Source organism: Ipomoea nil, unplaced genomic scaffold (genome assembly GCF_001879475.1).
Source record: "Ipomoea nil cultivar Tokyo-kokei standard unplaced genomic scaffold, Asagao_1.1 scaffold2818, whole genome shotgun sequence".
NCBI lineage: Eukaryota > Viridiplantae > Streptophyta > Magnoliopsida > Solanales > Convolvulaceae > Ipomoea > Ipomoea nil.
In genome coordinates this window covers 582928-588773 of record NW_017619246.1, presented here as the reverse complement: position 1 = coordinate 588773, position 5846 = coordinate 582928, and the positions used below count along the sequence as shown (strand labels likewise).

Genomic DNA, 5846 nt, shown 5'->3' with positions numbered 1-5846 from the left:
TCTAGTTATGCTCCTATTGACTAATAGTGTTGGACTGGTTGTTACAACATCCTGCTAACTACCTGTTGTTTTCTCTCTCTTGTATGCTATTTAAGTTTGATTGTTTTCATCAATAAATTTGTTCAGTTCATAACCTTTTATGGTATCAAGAGCCTAGTTTCTCCTACGAAGTTTTTTTTTCTCCACTTCTACCCAAATGGCTTCACTATTACAACTCCATCATATCGGTTGTTCGCGTTCGTGAGAAGCCTATATCCTTTGGCGAGTTGGCAGATGTGCTGACTGACTATGAACGTCAGTTGAAGGACGCATATGATTCGCGACAGTCTTTATTGGCTACTGTCAATGCTACTCAACGCACCTCGCCACCCCCGCGGTACAACCAGCCGTCTAATTTCACCCGGAGGGCTCGCAACAATAACAACCATTCCGTCTCCAATCGACAGAATAGGCAACAAGGGGATCACAATCGCTCCAGTATCATTTGTAAGTTCTGTCACCTTACAGGTCATGAAACGAGGGTGTGTCGCAAGCTAGCCCGGTTTCTAAAGGAGCATAATGTTTCTCCCGTCCAATCCTCTACATCTCCTACAACCAATTCGATGACTGGGGCTTCTCCTCCCTTATGTTTGATAGTGGTGCGTCGCACCATGCGACACCAAGCCTCGCTCCTCTGCAGACTTTCTCCGAGTACAGTGGGCCGGATGAAATACGCCTGGGTGACGGTAATTCCTTACACATATCCCATGTTGGCCAGTCAGTCATTCCCACTCCCTCCAATGTCCTCACTCTAGACAATGTCTTGCGTGTCCTTCAGTTACATACTAATTTAGTTTCTATTTTCCAATTATGCAAGATTATCCATGTGTTTGTTGAATTCTTTGATTCTCATTTTCTTGTCAAGGAACTTCGAACGGGGATTCTACTGCTATGGGGGGCAAACATTAATGGTGTCTACTTTGGACCAGTTGCCTCTTACCCAACAATTCATGCTACGCAGTCGTCTCGTCTGTCTCAGTGGCACCAACAACTTGGCCACCCGTCTAATAAGGTGTTGCAACTTGTGTTGCAACGCTGTAATGTTCCAGTTTCTATGTCATCTATCCGAAAATTTTGTTGTTCTTCCTGCAATGTTCATAAAAGCCATTAACTGTCTTTTCCAAAACTTCACTTGTTAGCACTAAACCACTGCAACTAATTTACACTGATGTATGGGGACCTACTTAGAACTCTATTGATGATTTATGCTATTATGTAATTTTTGTAGACCACTTCTCAAAATACATATGGTTGTACCACATGAAACATAAATAAGATGTATTTATGATTTTCACTCAGTTCAAACAGCTAGTGGAAAAATACTTTGGCATGTCAATTATTTCCATTTACTCAGATAATGGAGGGGAGTTCATGAAACTTGGACCATTTCTTAATACTCACGGTGTATCTTATTTCACCACCCCGCCACACTCTCCTGAGCACAATGGTGTCGCAGAACGACGACATAGGCATGTCGTGGAAACCGGCATGTTTCTTCTTCACTCTGCGTCTTTGTCGTCCTCGTACTGGACCTACGCCTTTCAGACAGCCGTCTATCTCATTAACCAGCTCCCTACTCCGGTTTTAGGTAATCAGTCTCTGTTTTATATCTTGTTTCGACAATTGCCTAATTATGTTAAGTTACAACCTTTTGGTTGTCAATGTTTCCCCTGGTTGCGTCCCTATAACACCAAGAAACTACAACCGAAGTCACGTCCGTGTATCTTTCTTGGCTATTCGACCACTCAGTCCGGTTATAAATATCTAGACTTCAACTCTAATCGCATTTATGTATCTAGACATGTTCAGTTTATGCCTCATGTGTTTCCTTATATGGATTTGTAGCAAACATTTACCAACTCCCTGCCTGCTTCGCGTGATTCTGATCAGGCAATGTTGTGTTCAAGTCATCCTCTATGGCCCCACAGTCTGTGACCAGTTCCTCAGTCACACCAATCACCAGCTTCATCGTCTGCATCTCCGTCTCTCCCTACTATAGCCGACTCCCAGCAAACTGCTCCAGTGGGTGTTGCAACTCCGGTTTCAACACCGTTTACTGACACCAGTTCGTCATCACCTTTTGGGTGTTTGCCACCCGCAGTCCAGACAGTGAACAATATCCCAGCCAGTCTGGGTCTGATTCCCTACCCGTCACTACCTCAGAAACTTCGCAATCGCAGCCTAATCTAAGACGGTCTACCCGAGAGCGTCGTCCCAATCCCAAGTATTCTGGCTATGTTATCAACCAAGCCACGTCACATCCCTTGCCTCCTACCTTAGAACCGTCTACCGTCGCCCAAGCTCTTAAAGACCCTCGGTAGAGGAAAGCAATGGATGAGGAATTCAAAACGCTGCAGCGTAACAAAACTTGGCAACTAGTTCCGCGCAGAGCGACTGTTCTGGTTGGCTACAAGTGGGTATTCCGTGTCAAGCGCAATTCGGATGGGTCGGTTGATCGGTTTAAAGCGCAGTTAGTCGCTAAGGGATTCTTGCAGACTGCTGGCCGGAATTATTTTGAGGCATATAGTCCGGTTATGAAACAAGTGACTATCCGCGTGGTTCTGACAATTACTTTGAGTTATTGCTGGGGATTGCGCCAGCTAGACATTAATAACGCGTTTCTTCATGGAACGTTGCATGAGGAGGTGTTTATGGAGCAGCCACCAGGCTTTGTTGACCCTACGTTTCCAACTCATGTTTGTAAACTGACCAAAGCTTTATACGGTCTTAAGCAAGCCCCCCTGGGCTTTGTACTTGGAACTTTCCCAGTTCTTAGTGCGTTGTGGGTTTTTGAAGTCAAATATAGATGCATCTTTATTCATTGATTATGCTAATGATGTTATTGTTTATTTCCTGGTGTATGTGGATGACATTATATTAATAGGAAACAATGTTGCATGGCTTGATAAATTTGTTGAGACTCTGTCAGCTCGGTTTGCCCTTAAGGACCTTGGTTCCTTGCATCACTTTTTGGGTGTTGAAGTAGTTTCAACACCAAGTGGCGTGTTCCTGTCTCAAAGTCAATATATCACAGACATACTGGTTCGTTTCGAGATGGATGGTGCAAAGGCTATTTCAACACCACTGGCAACTATAGGCAAGTTGCTCCATGCGCAATCCGATAAGGCTACGGTGGATGTAACTCAATCCCGGCGTCTTCTTGGTCTACTGCAGTACCTGGTCATTACTAGACCCTACATGTCCTACGCAGTTAATCGGCTTTCACAGTTCATGCATATGCCTACGGAGGTGCACTGGGAGGCTGCCAAGCGGTTGTTGCGCTACTTGAAGGGTACGATGTGTCATGGGCTGTACCTTCGTGCTGGGCAACCTCTCTCGCTGAGTGTGTATACAGGTGCTGATTGGGCTGGCTGCACTTCTAGTGGGCGGTCCACTACTGCTTACCTATTGTATCTTAGGACTAACCTCATCTCTTGGAAGTCCACTCGTTAGAAATCAGTTTCGCACTCGTCCACAGAAGCCGAGTATCGTGCCTTGGCGAATGTTGTTGCGGAAGTTCTGTGGGTGAAGAATCTGTTGCATGAGCTCCGGTTGCAACTGTTGTAGCCTCCGATTCTGCTTTGTGACAACCTTAGCGCTACGTATCTGTGTTAGAATCCGGTGTTTCATTCCCATATGAAGCTCCTCGTGCTTGACTATTTCTTTGTTCGTGACCTGGTTTCTAATAGCTCACTAATGGTTCGGCACATTCCTTCGTCGGGCCGCTCGCTGTTTGTTTTGCTCCGTTCCAAGATTGGAGTCTCCGACGGATCCCCCATCTTGCGGGGGCGTGTTAAGAATATTTGTGGCTGATATCTTTTGTCTCTGTTTTAGTTCTAGTTTTGCTCCTATTGACTAGCAGTGTTGGACTGGTTGTTACAACATCCTGCTAACTACCTATTATCTTCTCTCTCTTGTATGCTATTTACGTCTGATTATTTTCATCAATAAATTTGTTCAGTTCATAACCTTTTATATATATAATTCAACTCATTGTGGTAAGTGAACAATCTGGCAACATATATAATAATGTGTGCATACATTACGAACATCATTTCCACATACACATATACCTATATATCATGTACTCCGTATAAGTTATTTAACATGCACAATTTTCAATTTCACCCCACTATTTACTTTGTCATTTTCCCCATAATAATAATTATAATAATTATTATTATTATTACTATTTTGTAGTGACTTTTTCAACTTTGACATAGCTTTAATGTGATTTAGAATGGTACAATTTTAAGATCAACGGTTTGATGGACAAAAGAACTTGGTAATATCAAGCAAAATAAATTATCATAAAAATATATACCTAATAATTATTATGGTAATTAAGGAATTAATTGCACATATATTAGTATAATTCACTAATAATTATTATGGTAATTAAGTTAATAATTACCTTAATAATAGTATAATTACAATTAAACATGAATCGTTGGACTTTTTTATAATTATTAGAATTAATTTTATGATAATTTCTCTCTCTCTCTCTCACTCTCTCTCTCTCTCTCTCTCTCTATATATATATATATATATATATATATATATATATATATATATATATATATATATATATATATATATATATATATATATATATATATATATATATATATATATATATATATATATATATATATATAGTTAATGCCATTTTTGGTCCTAGACTTATTGGGGTATTGACACTTTTTATCCCTCATAATAAAAATTGCCAGTTAGTAGCCACTGTTATTAGTCACTGGACACTTTTAGTCCTCCGTTAGTGAATCCGTCTCTTGACCGTGAAATTGAAGGACAAAGTTGTCTTTTTACATGGTCTTCTTCTTTTAATTATGATAGTACACCGGCTCCGGGCCCTCAATCCTCCCCGCCGCCCCACTTACTCCACCGTTGTCGCTATTCCATTTTCCTTGCGTCTTCTCGTGGCACGTCCGCTTTACTACTATAATCCGTGTGGGTAAGCCGAGGTGTTGAACCATCGTCTCAACATGCTCAGATTTCATTATTGTTCATAGCGAAGAGTCGCAGAGAAAGAAAATCGACGATGGAGGGACTGAGGGAGGGAGCGTTCCATAGATTTCAACGAAGAAGACTTACCCAAATTTGTAGATTCGCAGGGTCGTCGGAGTCGCTCAGTCTTATTCTAATCGCTAGGGATTTAGGGATTTTAGAATTTAGATTTTAAGATTTAGGAATTTAGATCTTTAAGGATTCAGAATTTGAGGGTTGAATTCAGAATTTAGGAATTCTAGTGTTCACAGCGACTTCGATTCTTCTCGTTGATTTCGATTGTTCTTAGCCGAATTCATTGGGAAAAGCCATCGATCTCGACCTCAATCTCCCTCCCGCAGAATTGTCCATTGATAGACATGCTCAAGCCCACCAATACAAAATCTTGATTAGTAAACTCATTCTTTCTACCTATATTATGTCAAGATGGCTTGTGATCTGCAAAATTTGGCCCACATGAAGGGCAGTGTCCTTAGACACTTCTCTTAGCACTGTAACAGAGAAAAAATATTTATTTCTACTGCTAGAAACTTGCAAGTTAAGGCCAGTGCACAAGCGCCTCCAAAGGTAAATGGAACTGTGACAAGTGTGATGGATGGCTTCAAGACTGGTGATGAGGTGACCTCTTCACATCCCTCAAAGACAATTATCAGTCAGCTGCCGGATTGGAGTATGCTTCTTGCAGCCATAACAACTATTTTCTTGGCTGCTGAGAAGCAGTGGATGATGCTATATTGGAAGCCGAAGTGCCCTGACATGCTCATTGATCCATTTGGTTTGGG

At 41.6% G+C, this 5846-nt stretch overlaps 1 long non-coding RNA gene across 1 annotated transcript; it reads left to right on the top strand.

Annotated features, from left to right (window-relative positions):
• Positions 1-5271: 5271 nt before the first annotated feature.
• Positions 5272-5506, top strand: LOC109158468. The gene is made up of 2 exons (XR_002050393.1): positions 5272-5345; positions 5458-5506. It is a non-coding gene; the product is annotated as an uncharacterized LOC109158468 (long non-coding RNA).
• Positions 5507-5846: the final 340 nt, after the last annotated feature.